The 26,264-nt window shown below is 47.4% G+C and overlaps 1 long non-coding RNA gene across 1 annotated transcript; it reads right to left on the reverse strand.

Moving 5' to 3' along the window:
- Nucleotides 1-1,119: 1,119 nt before the first annotated feature.
- LOC146200609 (uncharacterized) lies at nucleotides 1,120-22,537 on the reverse strand. Its single transcript, XR_014704837.1, has 3 exons — nucleotides 22,385-22,537; nucleotides 8,915-9,050; nucleotides 1,120-1,311 (listed from the first exon to the last, which is right to left on the reverse strand). It is a non-coding gene; the product is annotated as an uncharacterized LOC146200609 (long non-coding RNA).
- Nucleotides 22,538-26,264: the final 3,727 nt, after the last annotated feature.

The following is a 26,264-nucleotide window of genomic DNA, read 5'->3' on the forward strand; positions in this document are numbered from 1 at the left end:
CTGAAATGTTACTTGCAGTTATATTCTAATGCAAGAAGTCCATTTAGGTGCTCAGTATGAGTATTCAAGTAAAATTTGAAAGCTTTGCGTGGCGCCTATAAGAATGCTACTGTCGACGGCTCGTGACCAATCTGACTTCGATTTTTTATTTTACTTGATCTTTGCTTTGTGTAATGTAAATTTATATTACATCTGGCGAAACGTTGTTCCTAGTCACTTCAAATGCGCTAAAAAAGAGCAGGTAATAATTTTCGTAGACGCGATTTTCGCAGGCAAGTCAAGACATGTAACAAAGAAATATTTTTCTGCTAATTTTCCCGCTCAAACATTGTGACCTCGCCTTCATATGAGCCCGGAGAGGGAAAGCAATAATTGTATTGCTGTCTCCTCCTGCATCATCTCTCAGCTCTATCTGCCCCGTTACATGCACATGGCGCCTTTTGCACGACTTTCGGTTTTTCGAAGGGTGAAACTACAATCTATTTTTCACTTAGCATAGCCTTAGGCCAGCCTGACTAAACCACAACTATCGCCACTGCCAGAGGGGTTGTATAAGCAAATGTCCCCACATCGTGAGCATCCGGAATGAAGTTGAACGTTTCGACATAGCCCGACGCCGTTATCTTCGGGCAGAATGATTATTACTGGTATCACAGCAAATCAAGTTTTGTTTTCCTATAGCTACATACAAGCCCCGTATCGCCCTGAAGGAGGAAGTCAGTCAACCCCGACACGTAAGTTGTAAACTCGTTTCTTCGTACCATGGCAACTTTTTGGCCGACAGGGTTAATTTGGTGCTCCATTTGGCTAGATTCTCGGCTACGTTTCAGATTTTCGGCGTTTTCGTGTCAGTAAACCTGGCAAAGTTCCATGTGCTTGTTCAAGTTTGGGTTAGTACCGCTATGCTCTGTGAACTTCAATCCTGAGACTCAAAATCATCGACATGCTAATGTGTAGCAGACAACTGCAGTGGCGAGAATTGCTTTGTTCAGTATGGCTTCGTCCATATGCAAACACTACAATAATATGCCATATCTGTTAACAGCTTTTCTCGCATACTTTTTTCACGCGGGCAGCATTAGTGAACGTATAAAGTACAAATGGTCGAGGCTTAGTGCATATGTTCTCTTTTATTTTTCTCTATTAAGCCTGCATCCCAAATGGCGCAGGTATAACTTGAATGCAGGCAGACAGGATATGAAGCAGTCAGCAGACCTCGCCAGGCGACATGTCTGCCTCCTCTACGTTGGCGTATGTCCTTGTGGCCTCCAGGAAATGAAAAGCTACGTCGTAGCAGAATTCGTACTGCTCCTGCAAAAATCCCGACATTTAAGGGTGCTTATGAGAGGCCCTTGAAGCAACGTGAATCTTTTACACGCGCACGCACGCACGCACGCACGCACGCACGCACGCACACACACACACACACACACACACACACACACACACACACACACACACACACACACACACACACACACACACACACACACACACACACACACACACACACACACACACACACACACACACACACACACACACACACACACACACACACACACACACACACACACACACACACACACACACACACACACACACACACACACACACACACACACACACACACACACACACACACACACACACACACTACACCAACAAACAATGTTGAGCGTTTTATGATTTCTTTGCAGCTGCACATGTCGAGCGAAGGAGACTAACATTTATATTGCTACAAACGTTACAGGCTGATACTAGAACTCTAGCCTGATTTCGTAAGTATCCTTCACAGTTCAATCATAAACAGAACTAATTAGGGATTTGATGAGTACTCAGGATACCACTTATGGAAAACTTCGCGCGTGTATTGAATGTGTGCAGTCGTTCTGGATGAGGCACGCAGAACTCTACTTGTATTGTAAGGTCTCGGCCTCACCTATACCTTGCTCACATAATAGTGATTCGGTAAAAATTAACTCGCCCGCGTCGCCGAGAGAGAAGCGAGTGCTTCTAAAATAAAACAATCGTGGCAAAATATTAGCGTGGTAGTGAAATGGCCTATTTTCCACAATCTCCGGTGTCGCCGTTGTCGGAGTTGGTATTATGAGGACGGACGGACGGAAAAACGTTATTGTGCGACGGATACAGGGGAGTAGCGTACAGATCATCCCCGCCTAGACACCGGCCGTTAGCCCTTGAGCTTCGGCGGCGCCTTCAGCTAGTCGGATAAGTTGGAGTTGTGTCAATGGGTCGGAGCTGAACAGCAGTGTCTCCCAGCGTTCGGAGCCTTTAATGAACCGACTCGCTTGTGAAGCTTGAGCACATTTCCAGATCATATGATTCTGATAGGCCCTATCATTACATTTTTTACATTTGTCCGAGTATTGTCCTTCGTAATAGAAGCTGCATAATTGCGGGTTTGGAAATGAGTTGGTTTGGAGTCGTCTCCAAACCGATGCCAGATGTTTAGTAAGTGATTTCTCCACGGGTGGGTATTTCAGTCTGGCAAGCCTGTAGTGCTGTAGAATATCCCTATACTTGACTAGCCTGTCCTTCTTCGTGAAACGCTCGGCTGGCCCGGAGTGACCAACTCGGCAAGTAAGGCCTCGAGCTAGTTCATGGGCCACCTCGTTCCCAGGAAAGGAGTGGTGAGCAAGTGTCCAGGTTATACGAACTTGTCTAGAAATTTGAATACTACTTAGAATTCGCTTTGCGTGTGGGGAAACTCGTCCCGCGATGTAATTGTTGATTGCTGTTTTGAAATTGCTGAAAATGGTTTTTGCCGAGAGTCCTGCTATGGCGAGGACGATAGCGACCTCTTCCCCGTGTTCGTATGAGTTGTGGAACCCACCCCGTCAACCAGCAGGTTACCCTGTTTGTCAGTATCGACCGCTACTATTCTGTCTTCGTCCCAGTCTGCCGCGTCATCAGCGATTGTCATTGTGAAAACTTTTTGCCAGATTTCCGGCTCTATCTGCCCTGCGTTCCGTATGGTGTTCGCGGTGCATGCTCTTTGCAATAGGTGGAATAATTAGCTGGCTGCGTATCTCAATTGGCAGACCCACTCTGGTTCCACCCTGACCCTCGTAGCTGATGTTTAGCTTGACAAGAATGAATCGGCCACTTGGTGTGGCAGAGAGGAATTCATATTGCGAGATCGTACTGCCTTTAAGATCTCTCCTAGCGCATTTCGTACGCCTAGACCTAAACGTCGCTCATTTGACGTGCGGATAGGCAGCTCTATTGCTTGTTTAATTCACTTTTTGATGATGTCGATTTGATCTTTCTCAGCCGCCTTAAGTCGGAGATGTGGACAAAGAGGAGGAGGAAAAAACTTTATTTAAATAAAAAAAAAATGTTAACACTCCCAGGAGGACCTCTTAGTCCAGGAGCCTTCTAGCTTATCCCGCTCGACCAGCCGCAACTCATCTGCAGGTTGCGTGGCTAGAAGGGCAGCCTCCCAGAAGGAGGGGGTGGGGTGTTGTACGGGAGGAACGCGTATGGGATGTGGGCATTCCCATAACTAATGGTAGGGGGTAGATGGGTGGCGTTGCATGTGGTGCAGTATGGTGGGAAGCCCGTGGGGTGAACGATGTGGGCAAATTGAGAAGATGGGAAGGAATGTGTCTGGAGTTGTCAACAGTACGTGCTGCCGATGCGATAAAGCGTGTGAAGTAGTGGCTGGTGCGTGGCACCACGGCAACGACGATAGTAGTGAACAATTGTAGCGTAGTCAAGAGGTTCGATGGGCGTGTATAATGAAGGTTTGGGGGGCCATCCACCGGCGCTCGGAAGCTTAGTTCCCGGGCAAAAGCACGAGCGCGCTCATTTCCAAGGATGTCCTCGTGCCCAGGTATCCATGTGATGGGGATGGGATCGGAGGGGTAGGTAGAGTAGATAATATTTTAGCAGATGAGTGTGGGAGAATTCCTCGTAGGAGATATCAGTATGCTGTTTGGGACTCTGTGCATATCGTGGTTAAAGGGCGTTAATTGCGTCTTCATTTAAACCATTTCCTTGGAGTATGAGACCCAAAATACGGATTTTGGGGACCTAATAAGGTATGGGCACTCGTCCGAAAGATAGCGTTATGGTATGCTGAGCCTGACCGTGTTTGCCGGTAGATAATATATTCTGACTTTTTCAGGGAGCATCTTGGTCCTCGAGCGACGAGTATGCTTCAACTGCGTCTATGGCTTCTTGCAGTTTCTCCTCTACCTGCGCACCACTTCATGCTGTTGTCCAGAGAGTGATGTCATCTGCATAAATCCTTATACCTCTAATGCGGTCGGGGTTCTGCGGTAGCTCAAGGAATACATTCTAGGGGGCAACCTGGATTCACTAATTAAACTGCGATGAGGCGAAAGCCGCTATCACGCGGTAGTTTGAAGCCCTCCACTACGGCACCTCTTTCTCTATTTTATCGCTCTCTCTTCCTCCATTTTCTTACAGCACGGTTAAGTTGTCCGCAGATAATTATGACAGATACTGCGCCACTTCTTTCATGTAAACAAAGTTGAAACGCCACTGATGCTTGCTGTACTGCGTCTGCTTCTTTGTGCTGTGGGAAGTGGCACTAGAGGAAGCGCCAAATGAAGGGCGCCGCACAGACACCTGGATAGGACACCCAGCGCATAGTGACGTCATAGTCATGTGAGACGTCATAGTGATGTCATCCGGTTATTAGACATGGCTGGAGATGACTTCTATTGGATGTGGCGTCACACTGCTCTTGGCTACATCGACGGCAGCGCTATTTCGACGCAATTTTAACCATAACTAATCACTCTACAGTCATCAAACTTGGCCCCTAGGTTCATTTTGCCTTTTATCATAGTCTGCCCTTCAATACCCATGGAGTCGCTTACACGGATGCCTCTTATGTGGCTCCTCGCGGGTCCGGAAGCCAGGTCCTCTTTCATCCTCATCTATCTACCCCTGTTACACACACTAGCGGCCCCGTTCTTCACCCTCCGGATATCTCGATTGAGGTTATCTCCATTATTCATGCCCATCAAAGTTTTCCTTTTTTCCCACCTTTGTCTCAGTATATTATATACACTGACTCGCACGCTGCTATCCGCGCCATTCAATCTAAAAGTCTAACACATCATCTGTGCACGGAGCTCGAGGCTGCACTTGTTGCGCTCCAGCCCTGCCCTGTCTTCCTCCGATGAATCCCTGGACAATCGAAGATTGACGGCAATGATCTGGTGAACCAGCTCGCCTGTGAAACTCATAACCGGGCACCGTTCATCCCCTGGCCAAGATCATTGAAGGGCGTGTCGAGACTGTCTCTTCGCGCCACCATCAGCGAATATTATAATGCTGCTCGCTGAGACCGCAAGCTCTACCCCGACCCTCATCCTAATCGCTCCATTTGGGAGGCTCATATCCTTCGGCAGATACAGCTGAATACACTCATAACCTTTGCACGGCTATATCTCTACAAATTCTGTTGTGATCCATCAAGCCCCAACTGCCCTTTCTCTTATGTCAACCTTTCCTACTGCCTATTTTCATGTCCGGTTGCACTGCGATCGGGATTCTTTTCCACCTCCTCCCATACTATCTGGACGTGGGTGGACTGGCTTGGTGCTGAGGAAGAGAAGAACAGCGCCTGCTCGTCCAGAAGGCCATCGATGTATTAGGCGCCGAAGTGTTGCGCCTAAATAAAGTCTTCTACTACTACTACTACTGTAATATTTAAGGTCATTGAGTCCCCTTTCTTATGAATGAGGATAATGTTCGCATTCTTCCATGGTTCCGGTACCGTTGATGACACCAGGCACTGCGTATACAGGGTGGCCAGTTTTTCTAGCACGATATCCCCCCGGTCCTTCAGCAAATCTTTAGTTATCTGATCCTCTCCAGCTGATTTCCCCCTTTTCATAGTTTTTAGTGCTCTCTTGACCTCGTCCTTCGTCACTGGTGGAACGTTTGACTGTTTTTCTCCACCGCCAATCTCATTGCGGTCCTGACTACTTTGGCTACTGTAGAGATATGTATAGAACTCCTCGGCTACTTTGACTATCTTGTCCATATTCGTGATGACGTTCCCCGCTTTGTCCCTTATCGCATACATCTGGTTTTTGCCTATGCCCAATTTCTTCTTTACCGCTTTAAGGCTTCCCATGTTCTTCACAGCATGCTCAATTTTCTCCATGTTATACTTCCTTATATCGGCCACCTTGCGCTTATTGATTAGCTTTGATATCTCGGCCAATTCGATCTGGTCTGTTGGATTAGAAGCTTTCATACTCTGGCGTTTCTTAATCAAATCTTTTGTCTCCTTAGACAGCTTACCGGTATCCTCTCTAACTATCCTACCTCCTACTTCTACCGCGCACTCAGTAATGATATCTCTGAAGTTATTGTTCCTTGCTTCTAGGGTAATGTCGCCATCCTCGGTTAGAGCTGAATACCTATTCTGTAGCGAGATCCTGAATTCTTCTGCCTCCCCCTCACCGCTAATTCGTTGATGGGTTTCTTTCTTACTAATCTGTTGCGTTCGTTCTTCAGATTTAGGCTAATTCGGGACCTTACCATTCTGTGGTCACTGCATCGCACTTTCCCGATTACCTCTACATCTTGCATAATGGCGGCGGTTGAACACATTATGAAGTCGATTTCATTTTTAGGCTCCCCGTTAGGACATTTCCATGTCCATTTCCGGTTCTTCCATTTGCTGAAGAAGGTATTCATGATTCGTTAGTTATTGCGCTCTGGAAACTCAACTAGTAACTCCCCCCTGCTATTCCTAGAACCAATGGCATAGTCACCTACTGCCTTGTCTCCTGCCTGCTTTTTCCCTACCTTGGCATTGAAGTCGCCCTTTAGTACAGTATACTGCGTCTTTACTTTTCGCATTGCCGATTCTACATCTTCGTAGAAGCTTTCAACTGCCTGGTCATCATAACTACATGTAGGTGCATAGGCCTGTACAATCTTCAGTTTATGCCGCTTATTAAGCCTAATTACGATGCCTGCCACCCTCTCATTAATACTATAGAATTCATCTTTATTACCCGATATACACTTATTGACAAGGAAACCTACTCCTAGTCGCCCCTCTGGTAAACGTCGATAACACAGTACATGCCCATCCTTCAGTACAGTATATGCCTCATTCGGCCTCCTACCCTCACTAAGCCCTATGACATTCCATTTCATACCCTCTAGTTCCTCTAACCGCACTGCTAAACTAGCTTCACTAGCTAGGGTTCTAGCATTAAACGTTGCCAGGGCCAGTTGCCAATGGCGGCCTGTCCAGCGGAGCCAGGCATTCTTAGCACCCCCTGCTGCGTCACAGGTCTGACCGCGGCCGTAGTCAGTTGTTCCGCAGCCGCTGGTGACGGAGGGCCGGGGTTTTGTGGAGCTTATCATGAGAGGTGGCGGCCAATTACTGCACCAGGGTGGCCAACTCCTGTTCTGGTGAGGGAGTGCGTTGCCGGAGATGTTCACCGACAATTTATTTATTTCTTTATTCAAATAAGTAAAATAAATGGGTTAAAAAAAAGAAAAAAAAATCCGCGTGTCGATGGAATTGCATAAACAGGTTTGGGGTGCGACCCATTTATTTATTTATTTGAATAAGTAAATAAATGGGTGCAGGATTATGGACAAGGGCATAAGTGTGGAGGAATCAAGAAATTTATTATTTTTTCCTAAGTTTATATTCTGTAATTCTGTCGGGCAGGATGATACGCTTAAAAAATAGCTCTCGAGTGCTAACAACTGTTAGCAGAGCATGTGGCAGGAAAACTGATCCAGTGGAACGGAAAGAGTGTGAAGAGTTCAGTTGCATTGGACACGACACTAAAGGAGGAGAGCACAAGAACTGAAGAGAAGGGTGGCACATCTGTGTTGTGCACAAAGATAGCACTACAGAGGTAGCAGGATGGGATAAGCGTTAATGAGCACGCACGGCCCCAGTCATCACAAAACGGGTGATGTCTGGAGAGGAAGTTCTAAACTAGCATGACGTCATGACATAAGCTGGATGATGAATTCGATTTATCAAGGAAGTTCTTGGATGAACACATGAGTGGTGCGGGCTGTTAATGGTTAAATATCCTGACTGCTGGCAAAAGGCGCATTTATTGCTTAGTCTAGAGCAGAGTTCTTGACTCAGAATGAAAAGAACGGCCTCTTCGACAACAGCGCCCTCGCCAAAAAAAGGAGTAGCACTGACAAACAGAAAAAGGCCCTAAGTGTGTCGCTGCCAGACCAGTTCTGGTTATCGCAATAGAGGCCGTTACTTTTCCACAGTTGCCCACATGGCCTGCAAGACCCTTGATAGATAATAAGCGCCTTAGGCATTCTACATGTAACCGTTTGCATTCGCATGTACGGGAAGCATCCACAAACAGAAGGAAGTAACGAGCTTGCAGGCATAATTGGCCACAGGAAGCTAGCGCTCCGCATGTACAAAAATGAATCAGCAATGTATGCGGTAAAATGTTACCTGACAGAGCTTCACTTGATACTATTTTGGATTCAAGACTGTTAGTAACAGCAATTTAGAACCTTTGTTAGAGTTGAGAAAGTAATAACATAAAGAATACAGCAGCTATGAATCAACAGATAAGCAAATGATGATCTCCTGCAAGCTCACATATCGGTTCTGAAAATAAGAGGAGCTACCTTTCGAGCTGCATGGGCCCGACAATCCACATATTATCAGGCTTGTATGTGAGAAGACCAGGCACAAGTGGTCATTTTTTGTCAGAACTACATGCAGCGCGATTGCAGCTCGACTGGACGCAACAGGACGGCGCTACTAATAATACGTACTTACGCACTCAGATTTTATCGCTACTTCATGTCCCCGTCTCCATTGCATTGAGGCTTAGCGGCTTTCTTACAGCCAGTGCGTGGGCTGTTCCAGCAGCGAAACTTTACTCACATCGTTGATGATGAACTGCGGCCGGCTGCGGCGGATGCTGCGCACACAGCTGAAGATATTCACTTCCTCTCGCACCCTTAGCCTCTCGCATTGCACAGCGCAGGCGCAAAAGAGGCCGCTTTCTTGGCAGCCGTCCCTGCAACAAGCAAAATTACAAGACTTAAGACCAATAGACTGGTAATGCTCGTGCTTACGGAGAGAAATATAAAGATAAGCTTTTACTGCTTACTTGCCGCGTTATGCTCTGTCGAAACGTAGCACCTCCGCACATTTATACATAATCAAGGGGCAGAATTCTCACACCGTTACAAACTCAAAAAACTAACTACAAAACTGAGCTAGCTCTTTTAGGGCAAAAAATTTTGAAAATGTTTTCTCGAAAATACGCCGTCAGGGCTGTCAGCCTGTGGGCGCACAATCACGGCCATGCCTCTGACAAGTGACAGTTGGCCGCTGGCATGGGTGGGCAGCGCATGATCGGTGGTTTTGATGTCTCGACGCCGTATCGCGTGGCCGAGTGGCCGATAGGACCAACTCGTGTGGCTGGTTTGAGATACGAGGGCGAGATGGCGATTTATCCGTGGGCTTTTGATCCCGATTCTGACAGGCTACCATTTGGCCACGCAGACATGTTTCTACGACTTGGTTCAAAGAGGGCCGTGTGCCTTTTTGGAGTGGCCTTTCACATAATGTGGCTGCTTAAGACCGCTAATGAGTGCATGTGTGACGTTACACGAGCAGTTTAAGGGATGAGTAATTACGGAGGAAGCAAAGAGCATGTACGTTCTTTGCCAGAAAAGTACGCGTCGGCTGCTCGGGCAAGCTCGAAGCCCAGCAGCGGCTATGCTCTTTTCGGCGCCGCTTCTCGGTCCCAGACTACGAGAGTGATCTTGATGGCCTAGTTTTTCTTCCTGCGCGGCTTTGTGTCTGGAAGCTGAACGATCGCGCAGGCGTAGTCAAGCAGCTTACACTCGTAGAGGGACGTCTAGCACCGTCGTTGGAGAGCGCCACCTCAGTGCTCTGCCAAGAGCTTGCTCCGCCAGCTGATGTGGCTGCCCGCTTACTTTTGACAAAGGTGGTACGCAAACGAGAGTTCGCAAGGGGAGCCAAATAGGGCGGATATTAATGCTGTTGCGGTATTAAATGCACACCTTAACTATGCTTTCCAATTGTTTTATTGACAACTGGCGCCAAACAATTTTTGTTGCCTGTTTTGTCATCACTGACAGCTTCGAGTGCCTCCGCCGGCGCATACTGACTTTTCATCACTTCCCGATTCTTCCACCTGGTTGTGCAAGTTTCCACGAGGTCTTTCATTGGTGCCAGAGCACGGCAGTAGCCGGTATAATAGTCTTTTTATGTTTGTCAGCGGAGGCATTCGATAAATCCCGTTCGAATATAGACTGCCCGTTAAGCAGTGTACATATGCATAGGTATACATATATATATATATATATATAAATATATATATATATATATATATATATATATATATATATATGAATAATATATCAGCAAACAAAAAGAATTGGTGAACCTGTTTGATGGTAGTAAGGAAGCACAAGAGATGGATTTGATTTGTGCCTTCAACGCAATGTCTTCTTCGGTATTTTGCTTTATCACCATATTGCCTTTCTTGTTTATCACCACATAGAATCCCATTCACGCACGAATAACAAGCCATTTGAATGTGCGCGGAACGTCTCACTGCTTATCTGTCTCAATCTTCAAAAGAACGTTTCCGCCTCTGGAGCGGCAAGGCTAGACTGAAGCAGCGGAGCGCGCTTCGCCGTCGCCGCTTGAGTCCCGCCATGGGAGCGGTACCAAAGTCAGGACACCTCCCGCTAGATGTCCCCACTTAGGCTGAAACTCTGAGAACCCACCTCCCATATGGACCTACTGCGCCAGGCCCATATACAGTAATACAGTAATTATTTATTTTATCATGCTGGCAAGCTGCTGGACCTGCCAAGTATTCAGAGCCACAGACTGCTGGCTATAACCATTCCTTCTTGGACACTCTACCTTTCAAGATCAAGCTGCTAATACCATGTGCGCAGCCTGCAGGCAGAGCTCCTACAAGTTTTGCGCTATCATTAGGAGGCCGTCTTCAATGAATGCACAATTTCAAATGGCATTTCCTTCTGTTGCTTTTATGTGCCGCCAAGAAGACAAATGCTTTCTGCAGCCTGCAGTGGAAGACATGCTCCATAACAAGAGAGCTCCACGTCGTAAATGCGGGCTGCTATAACCTAGGCTCTAGGCGAATTTCACGAATTTCAAAGTATTTCTACCATCTCTATCCAACCTGTTAAAGAAGAAAATCACCAGCCGTCAGATTTCGACATGGACTATCTACTGCAAATGGATATATCCGCTGACCACATTAAAATACTTCAGTAGATACTTGCTCGAAGTTGCACCCTGACTATATGCTCACGGAAAAAAACAAGATGCTTAGGAGCGTGCCGACACATCATATTCATTCAGTCATTCAAGTGTCCGACATATCCGTTGTTGGTTTTCCGTCACTCCGCTAAGTGCCTCAAACAGTTGGTTGTGTATTAAGTATTTTAGTCTATCATGGGGAGCATAGACACACAATGTTCTTTTTATTTTCATTCCTAGGGAAACATGGACTATTAGGCAAATTGTAAAATCTACACGTTCCTCAATATTGCGCAATGGTTGTGCAAAGGGCATTTTCAGGCAATTTGCAGGGCATTGCCTGTTACATCTAATAATTTTCTATAGCATTGATGCAGTGCATTCCATGTTTCGTGACTTGATACCGTTTTATATTTTCTTTCATTCTTTCACTGCGAAAGTAGTAGGTTACGACACCGGAAAAAAAAGTACAGGACAACGCTTAAATGTGCTTAAGAGCAGGAATGATGAAAGCCACTTTGCAGGACTGTTTTCATTAACTGTACAGTCATTGCCATCCATAATATCATCACTATCACTACTATCATCAGTATGAAATAACTGCACCTTCAATTTCATCAATATCATTATCATTGTCACTGACTGCATGGTCGTTGTCATCGCTGCCAATAATTGGTGCAAAAGTCTAGAATACGCTCCCAATGGCATTAAAACTTGTCCGAAATATTACCTTCCCTTCGAAGTCAAATTTTTTAACAATCAAGTTTGCACGTGGCTCCGAATTGTTTTCATTTTCTCTAATGTACTGTTCTACTCTGTTGAAATGCTGGTTTGTATATTTCCATTTTGGTTGTCCAGATACCTTATTTTGTATTCGACGGGAAACAGAATTTTTCGCTGTCTTACGTCGTTCATCCCCTTTTGTCTCTATCTAGGCGTTGACAATTGGCCCATTTGCTTGCACGTTCCTTGCATGGTTGCCTAAATTGTATATTTTGTATTGTACTGGATACTAGCCATGTAGGCTATCGGTCCAATTATTTTTACAAAAACAATTTTTTGAATCAGAGTATAAATAAATAAAAAATAACTTCATATGCTAGTCAAGGTGAATTACGTTCGGCTCGAAAAAATGTTCGGCATAGCCTAGCGACTTACGCGCTTGGCTGAGAATCAGAGGAATGGTGGTTCGATTCTCGGTACATACAGGTTTGTTTTTGTATTTGTGCCAACACTTTCTGCCAACACTTCCGCAGGACATGAGCCAAGAAAGGGTTTATCCTTAAAAAAACAAAAAAAAATCAGGAGCTATGAGAAGCCTTGGCCTTGCAACTTTGAGGGCGCACCTGGCCGGTAGTAATCGGTATATGACGTGGCTGTACGCAGAGTGGGCGGCAATGTCTGGGCAACTAGTGGGCGACTAAGCTTCTGCCACTGCAATAGGAAGGGGACATCGGAACCCAGTCTTCCAGGGTTGTTGTATCCAGATTTAGACGCGCTTCCTTGAGGCCATGACTTGGTCAATGCGCCGCTTTATAACTACGTCGAGTGGTTTTCGTATAGGATGGTTGGTTACGACTGTATATTAATGAGTATATTTGCGTAATAATAGAGGCATAAATTAAGGGAATAATATGCAAGTCAGTAGGGAAGTGCGCCTACACGTCAACGACATCCGAAACTGGAGCAGGCAGATAGGAGCCATTAACACTGTGTTGTCATATCTTTAAATTCGGGGTTCAAGTTTGTTCCCTCCAGTCGTTTTCGTAGTAATGCTTCTAGTTTTTTGGTCTTACCCAAGTAGCACAAAGTGGGCTATGACGTGGGGGCCCGCGTTGGGCCCGTGAGGGCAGCCCATGCGGGCCCCATGCGGGATTTGCAACACGTACCCAGAGGGGCCCCGCGTGGGCTGCCCAATTTCGCCGCGATCGGTCCCAAACTGTATCCGTGTGGGCAGCCCAAATGGGGCTTCCCGCATTCAGCCCAAATAGGGCTGCCCGCATTCAGCCCAGGTAGACGAATGTGGGCAGCGCACCAGAACCATTAATGGGTCCCACGTTTGTGCAGGCAGTGACATCCCATTGATCAAGGTTTTAATTTTTAAGTCGATTAATCCCTCCAATACCTGAATTGTACAGGCGCGGGATTTGCGAAAGCCAGTCCATTTCGGGCTGACCCACGTGCTGCCCTCATGGGTTGAATCGGGCATTTTCAGGGCTGCCCAAGTTCCAATAATCAAGTGTGAAACATTAAGCACTATTTTTTTGCTTGTATGCTACACTCAGTAACATGAGAGAAATTTATTCCCAACACTACAATAATGTGGGCTGGCCCACATCACCCCAACATATTGGTCTGAATATTTATTTCGGTGCTGCGTGCAGAATAGTAATGCCGTAGGAAACATTTGGAGGTCGTTCAGTACATACTCGTAAAGCGGAATAGTTACTGTCGCGTATTTTCTGTCAATACTGCATAATTAACGTAGTTTGTAGAGTAAACATAGGTAGTCTTTATTCATTGCATAGATATGCGCAGGACAGTTATGTGAAACCTCCAGAAGAGGCAATTAGTGGCCGGTATAACATGATTTACATAAATAAAATGGTGCCCTAAAGATAGGGTGGAGACATTTCAGAACGATAAGCCCACCTACGGCCAATTTGGGGCCCACTGCGGCCTTTCATGGCCGCCCCAATTGGGCTGGCCTTATTTTTTCCGCATGGACTATGAATATATGTTGCATTTTCCCGCAAGTACCCCAAGAAATACCCGTGTGGGCAGCGTGGTGGTGTGCTCGCTTTTCAGCCCGGCCGCAAACCATGTGGGACCTATTCGGTTTTTTCGTGGGCAGCCCCAATCGGACTAGCCCGTCATCTATTTGCTTTAGGCCCACATTTGCATCGCATCTGCCCTAAATTGCCCCGCAAGAGACCGATGCGGGCAGAAGCGGGAAGGAGTACTTGCCTGCCCTGCTAACGGCCATGCGGAAAGTATCTAGGTTTTGGGTGCGCAGCCCTATTTGGTGCAGCCCAGGAATTTTCTGCATGAATTCCACATTTTCGTCTGACCTTCCCTCAAGTACCCCTCAAGGGTCCCATGTAGGCAATGTGCAGGCATACCCGTATTGAGCTCCGCCGCGGCCCATGCGGCACCTATTCGGCTTTTGAGTGGGCAGCCCCAATTAGATTAGCCCAGGCTTTTCCTACACAGAGCCCAAATTTTATTTGCATCGGCCCTGAAATTTCCCAAGCGGGACCCTTGAGGGCCTGATGTGGGAATATGTAATCAGTTAGCCCTTTCCGCGCCTATATGATGCCTAGATGGAAAAAGAAGGGGCAAGCACAATTTGGGCTTGCCCGCTTGATCCCTAAAGGGGGCCCTCATGGGTGTTATTGTGGTTACCCAAGCCCAACTTGCCCATACGGGCCCCAGGTGGGCCACGTAATGTGTGCTACTTGGGTAGTAAAGAAAAGTTGCGTACACCCACTTACAAAGTAAACTAGCAGAGTACAGAACGCATAAAGTCAGCGATAATGTATATAGCGGCTATCCAGTCGAAAACGACTTACGTAGTGGTGCTGTTTACGCTGCCGACCCGTCTCGATCGATGCTTACTAGCCATAGTGGGTTTCGTTTGCGTTCTCTTGTAAAATACACATTTAACAGCCAGCGTAGAGCGCATAGGTATTGAGCATCAAAATCGCAGCACGCGTGTCTTTTCCACAACTCAGTGGCAAAGTATTGACCGCTATGACTGCCCTGTTCGAGAAAATATGTGCATTTAGACACCCTATGAAAACGTTTCGAGCCATGCCGCTGCATTTGGTGCATATATATAAAGCGCGGACACCCTTTGTGAGCTCTGCTTGCAGTGCCAGGCGACGGATGTCAACGCCTGTATATTCTTAGCCCACGATAAAACATCAGACAATCGCCTCCCCACCAACACCCTTAACAGCAGCAAAATACTTACACGAACGCACACGAACGTGTCATGGTTACTACATGCTCGGCCAGAACAAAAAAACTGCCTGTGCGCTCCACAAAATGCATCCAACTGAAGTTAAGGAAATTACACTTTGTAGCAGGAAACAAAAAAGCCCTCCCTTTGTACGCTCTTCGTGTTGGCCGCGTTTTCTGTGGCCAAAGTTACCATCGTCATATCTCCGTTAACCTGCGCATATTCGAGCTCAGCACTCGGGCGGGACTACCCAAGTGTAGCCAACTTTCTGTCAGTTAAATATAGTTTCACGAATGTTTTACAGCGCCGGACGGAGTTGCTTAGTTGCTCAGGTTTTGTTTTTATTCCGCAGGTGTCGATTAAAAAGGTATTAACATATTTGTAATGTTGCAGGATAACGTATGCTCATTTTCCGTCAATTGCAGTCATGTCAGCTAATTGAATATCGTGAGAGCACCTAAGTAAATATTTTTAGGGAAACCTTTCCTCCAAAATTATCGTTGGCGAGTGTGCATGGCTGAATGCAGTAAAGTGTGTACCTTTTCACAGCAGTGAAACAAAACTCAGTAGCAGTCTTTGCTTGACCTCTTCAGCGTATCATGCACACTCAGCACGTTTACACTAGGCCGATCTATGTCTTACCTTATGTTAACCTTAGACTGCAATCAAGCAAAGGATCAAGCAAGGTTTTCGAAATGGTACTCTACTATCGATCATATCCATACCATTGCTCAGGTGATAGAAAAATGCTCGAAATATAACCTGCCCTTATACATAGCATTCATTGATTACGAAAAAGTATTTGACTCAGTTCAAACCTCGCCGGTGATGCAGGCATTGCGAAATCAGGGGATAGACGAGCCGTATGTGAAAGTGCTGGAAGATATATATAGTGGCTGCACAGCAACCATAGTTCTGCATAAAGAAAGTAACAAAATTCCCATAAAGAAAGGTGTTAGGCAAGGAGACACAATCTCCCCAGTACTATTCACAGCTTGTTTAGAGGAAGTATTCAGAGACTTGAAATGGGAGCAGTTAGGGATAAGGGTAGATGGAGAATACCTAAGTAATCTGCGATTTGCTGATGACATTGCCTTGCTAAGCAACTCGGGAGATGAACTGCAAATAATGATTGATGACCTAGACAGGAAAAGTAGAAAGGTAGGCTTGAAAATCAATATGCAGAAGACTAAGGTAATGTTCAACAGCCTCGGGAAGGAACAGCAGTTTACATTAGGTAGCGAAATACTGGAAGTAGTAGGCGAATATGTCTAGATCCGGACCATGAAAAGGAAATAACAAGAAGAATAAGATTGGGATGGAGCGCATTTGGCGAGCACTCGCAGATTATGAGTAGGAGCTTACCGGTATCGCTAAAGAGGAAAGTATATAACAGTTGCATCTTACCTGTACTCACATATGGCGCTGAAATGTGGAGGCTAACCAAGGGAGTTCTACTTACGTTGAGGACAACCCAGAGGGCCATGGAACGAAAAATGGTAGGGGTAACATTAAGAAATAAGAAGCGTGCAGAGTGGGTCAGAGAAATAACTCAAGTTACCGACATTCTAGTGGAAATTAAGAAGAAATGGACATGGGCAGGACATGTAGTGCGAAGCAAGGATAACCGATGGTCGCTTAGAGTAACAAACTGGCTTAGGGTAACAAACTGGAGGAAAGCGTAGCAGGGGGCGGCAAAAAGTTAGGTGGGCGGATGAGATTAAGAAGTTCGCAGGGGTCAAGGGAATGCATCTAGCACAGAACCGGGTTAAGTGGAAAAATATGGGAGAGGCCTTTGCCTTGCAGTGGACATAGTCAGGCTGTTGATGATGATGATGATGATCTATGTCTGCCGACCATCGCCAGACGCGTCTTTTGCGTGGTCGTCGTGCTTTTCACACGGCGCCGACGCCGACAGCGCGCCCATGGCCGACCGACGGGGTTGTTGGCCGGCAGACGCCGAGAGCGAAGCGATTGGGCTTCCGTCGGCCGATTTCCTAGTCACACTACGACAACGCGATGCCTCACTGCCTACGCCGACCAATAGCAGTCGCTGCCTTCCCCTCGCCCCGCCCACAGCTGCGTCTCTCGTCTGCTGCAGACCCCGGGGCTACTGATTTTGCTACGTGGTTCTCGCTTTTTACCACTTAATTGTTCACCAAATAGCGCACTAATTCGCTAAATGCATACTTCATGATAATAGTAAACGCTTTGACATTTCCCGTGTGAGAAATTTTACCCAGAATGTGCCGATGACGACGAGTGCATGCCATCGCTGCTGCAGTTTACATCTGTTTGCATACACACACGCTGCTCGTTTTCATGGCAATGCAACCGCCTGCCTGGCTCTGGTTTACTCGGGTTTCTTCTCTTCTCGCACTACGGCTGCGCATTACGCATTTAAGCAATGCGATAACTTCGCAAGAACCACCGATCAGGCGACATACCGCATGAGAAAGTTTGGGATTTGGTTGTAGAGTGGCGCTTCCTGCTAATTTATTTGCTTTCTTCGATGCCATCAATGCTCGATTCTGATTCCTTTTAACCGGAAGTATGTTCAGCAACCATCTGCATGAATTAAATCGGTGTTATTTGTGTCCCACGAGTGCCGCCGACAACTACCACCCGCCCTCAGCATTGCTCGGCAGACCGGTTTACGCCGGCGCTTACCGCTTTCTGTCCGGCGTCCCACGATAAAAGGAAACGTCGGTCTTAGGTCACTATAACCAAACCTACCCTAGATGACCGTCTGCACTCGAAACATGATAATTTGCTCCCCACGATAGCCGAAATCACACGCACGATTCCTGCGGGCTCGCTAGGCCTACTCGCCTTCGACGGGGCCGACGTCGACTCATGTTCAACGAAAAAAGCACACCCGCGAGTGTCGAAGTTTGATAATATTTTTACCTGGAAACGCTGGGCCAAAGTAATGTGCTCACTGATGAAGACGACGACCGAGGAACACGGGCACGACAAAGCGTTGAGAAAGAGGACGACGCTGACAGAGTGGACAATGCACGGCTACTGAAGTCTCAGCGTCGAGTTTAGCCCATCGCAGTGCTGTTACATTAAGTACATCCCCGTAACATCTTGGTGGAGGTCGCGGGTTCGACACAATCTGACGCTGGATCTCCGCAGTGGCCGTCACCTCGGAACCGTCACGATGACAACCGACGCGGCTCCATCTACGTCCGCAACTCCAATTGTCGTCGTAGCCCACCCCCGTGACCCTGGCCCATTCTGCGGTACAGAAGAGGTCGATGTCGAGGACTAGCTTTCGCTTTATGAGCGTGTTAGCCAGCACAACAGGTGGGACGCCACGCTGATGCTGGCCAATGTCATCTTCTACCTTACTGGCACGGCACGCGTGTGGTTCTTGCTCCGTTCGGCACAAGTTCACCACTGCGTATCACCCTCAGACGAACGGCCTTACGGAGCGTTTTAACCGCACACTCACCGACATGCTCGCAATGTACGTATCCGACAGTCATCGCGACTGGGATATTAGTCTACCATTTGTCACCTTTGCATATAAATCTTCGCGTCATGACACTGCTGGGTACTCTCCATTCTATCTTCTCTTTGGAAGAGACCCCTTACTGCCCTTCGACACTTTGCTTCCCGCCGCTGGCCCCGCCACAACCTATGCCCGCGATACCATCGCCCGAGCCATGCAGCGTAAGAATATTACCCGCATTATTCATCAGCTTCCCCTAGACGATGACGCCCTCCTTCAGACCTTAAAAGATCAGTACGTCACTACAACCCCCTCTACCCCCCTCCCTTCCTACACCAGTTCTCCCAACCCTAGCCTTGATGAGGAAATCTCTTCAGCTGAAGTCAGGGCGGCGATGCACCGCCTCAGGACGACAGCAGCTCCGGGGACGGACAGAGTCACAAATAAGATGCTTCGTAACTTGGATGACCCGTCTGTCGATGCGGTCACGGACCTCTTTAACCAATGCTGGCGCACGGGAGCCCTTCCGGCCCAGTGGACACACGACCGTATCACATTTATCCCTAAACCCGGCAAACCACTCGACATCAAGAATCTCCGACCCATATCTCTAACTTCCTGTCTTGGCAAACTCTTTGAACATGTTGTGCTGGCACGCCTCCAGAACCACATAGATGACCACAACCTCTTCCCTGACACAATGGTCGGCTTCCGGCCACATCTCTCCACGCAGGATGTTATGCTGCAACTGTCAGAAGATGTCCTTCACCCCCGCCACGCAAAGCGCACCCGAGCAATTCTCGCCCTAGATCTCACAAAGGCCTTTGATAATGTCCGTCACGCAGCCATTTTAGATGCTCTCTCATCGCTTCAAGTCGGCTCGCGTGTCTACCAGTACATATCCGCCTTTCTTAGTCATCGCACAGCAGAAATCACCATCGGCTCGCTCTTATCTCCATCTTTCAAACTCGGTAGCATTGGCACCCCACAGGGTTCTGTCCTCTCTCCACTGCTTTTTAATATTACCCTTGTCCCCATGGCACACGCCCTCAACCAAATCCCTGCCCTGTCCCACTCCTTATACGCCGATGATATTACACTGTGGACCACCACAGGTAGCATTGGCGCCATGGAAGATACATTACAGGCCAGAGCAGACATTGTAGTATATTTTGCCGCAAATGTCGGCTTGGCTTGTTCCCCTACCAAATCGGAGCTTCTCATACTCCGACCTCCTAGGTGTCGTACAGACAAAGGCCCTACTCCCCCCATCTTCTTGACAATTGACAACACCCGGATACCTGAAGTGGACAACATCAGGATTCTTGGTATTCTGATACAAAAGAATGGCAAGAATACCGCAACCATCACTAAGCTGACGGTGATGGTTCATCAAACAATCCGCCTCATTCGCCGCATAGCCAATCGCCATCGCGGCATGCGCGAGCATGACCTCAGACGCCTGGTACGGGCATTTGTTCTAAGCCGTGTTGTGTACTCGCTCCCCTACCTTTTCCTCACGCGGGTGGAGGAAGACAAGGTTAACGCCCTTATCCGACAGGCGTACAAGGCCGCCCTCAACTTACCCCGCTACACTTCCAATGAACGCCTTCTTCACATGGGCATCCATAACTCCCTAACTGAGCTCACAGAAGCCCACCGCTCAGCCCAGTTGGAGCGATTATCATTTACCCTCACCGGCCGGAACATCCTTGCTCGCATCCATCTCTCACCTCCCGGTCACTGCTCTACACAACATACACTTCCCCCTGCGATACACCGCGTTCTTAAGGTGCATCCCCTGCCAAAGAATATGCACCCAGAGCACCATGTCGATCGCCGCAAGGCACGCGCAGAAGCTCTTCGCAAGCACTATGGCTTCCAGCCAGAGACCGTTTACGTAGACGCTGCCTCATACCCCTCCCGCCCAGCGTTCGCCCTCAGCGCTGTTTCCAACTCTTTGCAACTGGTCGCGGCCGGTACAACTTTTGCCTCCACTTCCCTGGAGGCGGAGAGGGGCGGCGGTTGCCCTCGCCATAGCTACCACCCGAGCCACAATCATCTTTAGCGATTCTAAATCCGCCGTACGGAACTTCGCCCGCGGTCGGATCTCTACCCAGCCTTCCGGTTACTCGCCTCCCTCTCCCCACCCGAACACGCTATTCAACTAATATGGGTGCCCGCTCACACGGGTCACCCAGGCAACGAAGCAGCTCACTCTTTTGCTCGAGGATACGTCAGCCGAGCAGGGACTGCCACTGCCTGGGGAGATGCTCGCGAGCGCATGGTATCCTATCACGAAATCTCTCTCCATTACCGTGATCAACGAACCATCTACCCTCCTCCTCATAAATTTATGACTAAGCTAGAACAGGTGACGTGGCGCCAGCTTCAGTCCCGTACATTCCCATCCCCTGCTTTCTTATCTTTGATCCATCCAGGACTGTCCTCGCCACAGTGCACCCTGTGTGGGGCACCTAAAGCTGATTTTGAGCATATTATGATCAAATGCTCGGAATTCCACCCTCCAGCCACTTGGCAACTCTCCGACCTCGAGCGATCGGAGGCTGCGGTGTCCAGCTCTGACCCGGCCGTTCAAAAGCGGCTGACAGACTGGGCTTTGGGTGTCGCTGGGAAGCACCAGCTTCCGGCCACAACACGCAGCGAAGAGCCGACCCATCATTAGCATGTATTCCCTTAAGGCTCCCAAATATAAAGTTTTTCACCACCACCACCACCGACGCTGCTCGCCAGATTGCTCGTCACAATCTCACCATCTCTCGAGAAGCTCAAAAACGCCGCTACGACACTCACCACCGCGATGTGCACTATCCTCCCGGATCTCTGGTGTTGCTCTGGCTTCCGTGCCGTCGTGTGGGGTTGTGCCAAAAACGTCTGCCCCACTACACAGGTCCTTACCGTGTACTACGCCCAGTGACCGACGTGACCTATGAGATTGCACCGCTCCACCCAAAGTCACCGACTGCTACACCCACTTCCGAAATCGTGCATGTCACCCGCCTAAAGCCATATTACTCCCCCCTCCACATCGCACGCCTAATACGCACCGGGACGTTGCCTTTTGCCGAGGGGGGTAGTGTTACCTGGAAACGCGGGACCAAAGTGATGTGCTCACTGACGAAGACGACGACGGAGGAACACGGGCACGACCAAGCGTTGAGAAAGAGGACGACGCTGATAGAGTGGACACTGCACGGCTACTGAAGTCTCAGCGTCGAATTCAGCCCATCGCGGTGCTGTTACATTAAGTACATCCCCTTAACAACATGAACCGCATCCTTCTTTGCCTATATTTTAGCATGTATATGACACAGAAGCGCAGCAATGCACAGTACATCGTTCGTCGGCATTTTATTTTCGCTTGCTCGACGATCTGCCGAGCACTGATCGGGCGACCGTCGGCCGATGCGTTTCGTCGGCGTCGCTGGTCTAGGAACTTTTTCCACTACGACGACAGGCGGTCGTTGGTCGTGATGGCATCATTGTCCACCTAGTGGGACTGATTGGTGCATCAACGACAGGATCGGGCCGACCACCGACGTCATTCGTGTGTCGTCTTCCACTTGTCTTGTCTATCAAGTAGCGCAGTATTCCACAGTCGGCGTCGCGTCGGCCTAGTGTAAAAGATAATACTTACTGGCACAACACTGCAATAGGACCGCTGTCGAGGCTAAGGCTGTCGCGCCATGCGTCCACTTGATGAAGGAGGTCGACCGCCACTTCGGGGGATTTAGGGACAACCGTCTTCCCTGTCCAGTGCTGAGACCGAAAGTGCTTCACGAGGTAAGCCGGCGTCCTGCGGGAGGGATCAATGCGCCGATATTATATCGATTCAACATTGCTCGATTATGTTGTCAGCACAGTTCAACTTCGTACAGTACTCATCCGATCAACCTACCTGAAAACACTCGAGGCTTTCAAACATTCTCAGACGCTTATTACAGCACACACTGCTTTTACGACAAATGTTACAGTGATAATGCATACATTAATGGAACCTAATGAGCCCTGAAACGATATATGGGGTACAATCCTAATACGAGAACTTTTTATAGCTGGCGTTTGGATTACTGGAGTCAAATTTGAACGCTGTACGTGTTAGCATATAGTCTGAAAAAGTACCTTTAACAAGTTCTGGGAACGCTCGCAACCGATAAGGAAGACATATCTTATCCAGCCCACTCCCCGCCGGCTTCAGCGGGGCTTTCAGGGTTCGTCCACTCCATTGAAAGTGTCCAAGGAATGCAGATAGGTAAGGGCAGGAGGTTTATTGCACGAACGTTTTAGGAGTCAATTAGGCTCTCAAGCACGCTATGTATATATACTATAATATATAATATATATATATAATATATATATATATATAGCTTCAGCTAAGATGGCAGTGAAGAGCCGTATCTCAGCAAGCCATAACAACTGTTTATGTGGGCTGCAATATTTCAGGCACTCCTTTAAATTTTTTCATCTGCAGTAGTCTGACAATAAACTATTGACCTGGACTCACCATATAAGCGAAACGCTCAGTGTTTGGACAAGGATGTCTGCGGACGGTCTGCACGTCGACTGGCTTCACTGTGACGTCTCCAAAAGTAGCAGCAGAGCCCACCTCAGGCCAAAGTCGTGGAGTGATCTGCAGGAGAAGGACACTTCACTTTGTCGCTGCACACGTTGTCGTCATCGTTTTCGGTGCCTTTATCCCCAGCGTTGTTTTTCCTCAGTAAATCACAGCATGGGTACCGGCGTATATTACAATAATCGGCTGTTTAAAATACAGGTCTCTTGTTGCTTGCGTTCAGGAAATATAAAAGCAGTAAATGAAGGAAAAACTGAGTCCGCATGGTGCGCTGATCGGTTAGAGAGATAGCAAAATATTACAAGAGCTTTAACTTGAATGGTTCCTCATTTGAATAAAAATTTGAATTACTTTTTACCGAGCGGACGTGACATTTTAAAACTATAGCCTTAAAGTTCTCGTTCTCCACAAAATGCCGCGTTGTCTTGTGCGCGAAAATGAATGATCATAGCTGTGGCAGGTGAACTTCGGCAGGTGTAATGGCTGCCTAATGAATTGTAGGCGTCGGATGGTTGTGCTCTACTGAGACCATATGAAATAACATGGGCTCGCAACTCGGCTTCAACTTTCAGGTGTGTGGATGACATGGAAATCGAACCTTACAGGCCTTTTTGGCTACGCAGGCACGTCCTAAGCTGCTAAGTTAAAGCGGGGCTTTATAGAATTCTATGTCTGGTAGCCTTTTACATAACTGGGTATCTCATGGCCCCTAGGCTAATGAATATATGCGCGAGATGATAGATGAACAGAATAAGCGGTTAGAGATCAAGCGAATAGCAAAGTGCATTTGCGTGAACCAGGATCCGGAAGTGGAGGGGCAGACAGAAGCAGTCAAAGATATCACGTCATACCCACAAAGGCTAAGTCATTATTTTAATCGTCTCCATTGGTCGTCATGCGCAGCATCGGTGAAACACTCTGCTCCATACGCTGCTGCAAAACCACTTTTTATTTCAAGTGACACTGCTGGGCTGTCCCTGTACTTTCGGTTACTTTTCAAGCTTGAACCCTCCAGCAGTGTAAAACTGGACGTCTATCTTGCCATCAATATCTTCCGCAACATCTGCCGCCATTTTTCTACAGCTTATAGACACTTGCGAAAAGTGTCGGAATGCATCGGCGGCAAGCTTAGTTCACAACAGCAGTAGAGTCCTGCAAACTTCATAAAAGAAATTAACTATTTTCAATCTCATAGCTTCGCAAAAAATAAAGCGAGAGGACAAGAGGTGAAACATATATTAAAGTAAGTACTACCCTCTGTCGTTTGCCAACCTCCGTCACGTACCTTCTGTGATTTTTAATCGTTTTTAAACCCTTCTAAATCAGTCACATAATGTTTAAAGCTGACGGAAACGCCTTTTATGGAATTTTCTGCATAATATTTAGACATATTAGGCGACACCGCTGGACGTTGTATTAATTTAATTCCTTTCCCATAATTCCAAAAGTAACAAAAATACTGGATTCGAGGCTATGTTATTGGCGCACCTCTAGGCAGCTGGTGTGCACTAATAGCGAATTGTATGCTGAATCATCAACACAGACAAGCATTTGAATTTCTTCAAGAGAATGAGTGTGAGAAGTAGACAGTTACGAGCATCGAGGCTGACTGCCAACTCGCATACTCATTTCCTTTTTCCTATCGATGGGTCATACTTCTTTTGGTATGTGGTGTTTAACATTGTGATATGAAAGGTGGGTTTTGGGGGAACGTATAAATATTGGGGGTTAATATGACTCTCCCATTCTCTGCCGGCATTGCACCACGCGCAGGGGTTGTATTTTGTCTCTGTCGAACAGCGGGTGGGGGACATGACAACTGAATGTGATTTGCCTTGCGTTTGTGTAGGCACTCACCGCATGGTTTCGCCGGGCCACCGTGATTTTGCAAGAGCTTAAAGTTAAAAATCAGTCAGTAGTGTAGAGATATTCATTTTATCTGCACTAATTTTCATGGGAATTCCATACACATCATTCAAGTTATGGAGAATGGAACAGAACTTCCAGGGCCCTTCCGAGCAGCGATGGCCTTTCATTTGTAGACATGGGTTTCGCATGTGAAAAGTGCACCTCAAGCTGATGGTCAGGTTACAGTAGAGAATAAAAAGATGTGATCATGTTTGTTATTTCGATTTTATGTCGCCGTATAACTTGCCTCTAACTGACGGGAGGGCAGTGTCACATTTTTTACTCAAGATGAAAGAAATGTATCACGACAATGGACCACAGTTTGTCTCCACTGAAAATTTTGTTAATAACTGCTTTTAGCATTGCGGAAACGTATGCATGCTAAATTAGGTTTTGTTTACTAAATCGCCACCATTTCACAAAATGGTTTAGCAGTATGTGCCGCTACCATTACTACGCGTGCAAGACCTTTTTGCCGATCGCTGCTGGATGTAGCGGATACATGGAGTTCAGAAAGGTATAATCCATTAATCCACCCTCTTACAGTATCTGGCCAAATTTCTCGTCAGCCCCTGTTCATACTTTTTTGTCCGAACACGCCGGACGAAGGCTATGAAAAGATGTAAAATTTAAATAATTTTAGTAGACTGGCACGGCTACCCTCATAAGGTGAATTATCCTCTCACCTTCTAGCTTTGGCTTATTCATGAGGCCAGCCGGGCAGCAATGGCCATGCGACTCAAGACCACGGGACTGCTACAATGCGCTTTCGAGCTATACAGTTCCTCGCTCTCTTTCTTCCTTCTACTGAATTCCTACAATAGATGAGTGCTTCTTGTCGTCCTTGGGTTTAAACTCATATTGAAAACTGAGATTCTTGTATCCCTATGAAACCATCAATTTCTAAGATTTTTTTGATGAACCTCTTTCTTATTACATCTTCAATTTGACGAAGGAGGCCACCTCCATGAAAGGACCACTAGGTTTGCGCCGTACCTTTTGAGCATTTATGATTAAAGGTTATAATTGAATGACA

Source organism: Amblyomma maculatum, chromosome 2, assembly GCF_055883805.1.
Source record: "Amblyomma maculatum isolate TAMU_Amacu chromosome 2, ASM5588380v1, whole genome shotgun sequence".
NCBI classification, from domain to species: domain Eukaryota; kingdom Metazoa; phylum Arthropoda; class Arachnida; order Ixodida; family Ixodidae; genus Amblyomma; species Amblyomma maculatum.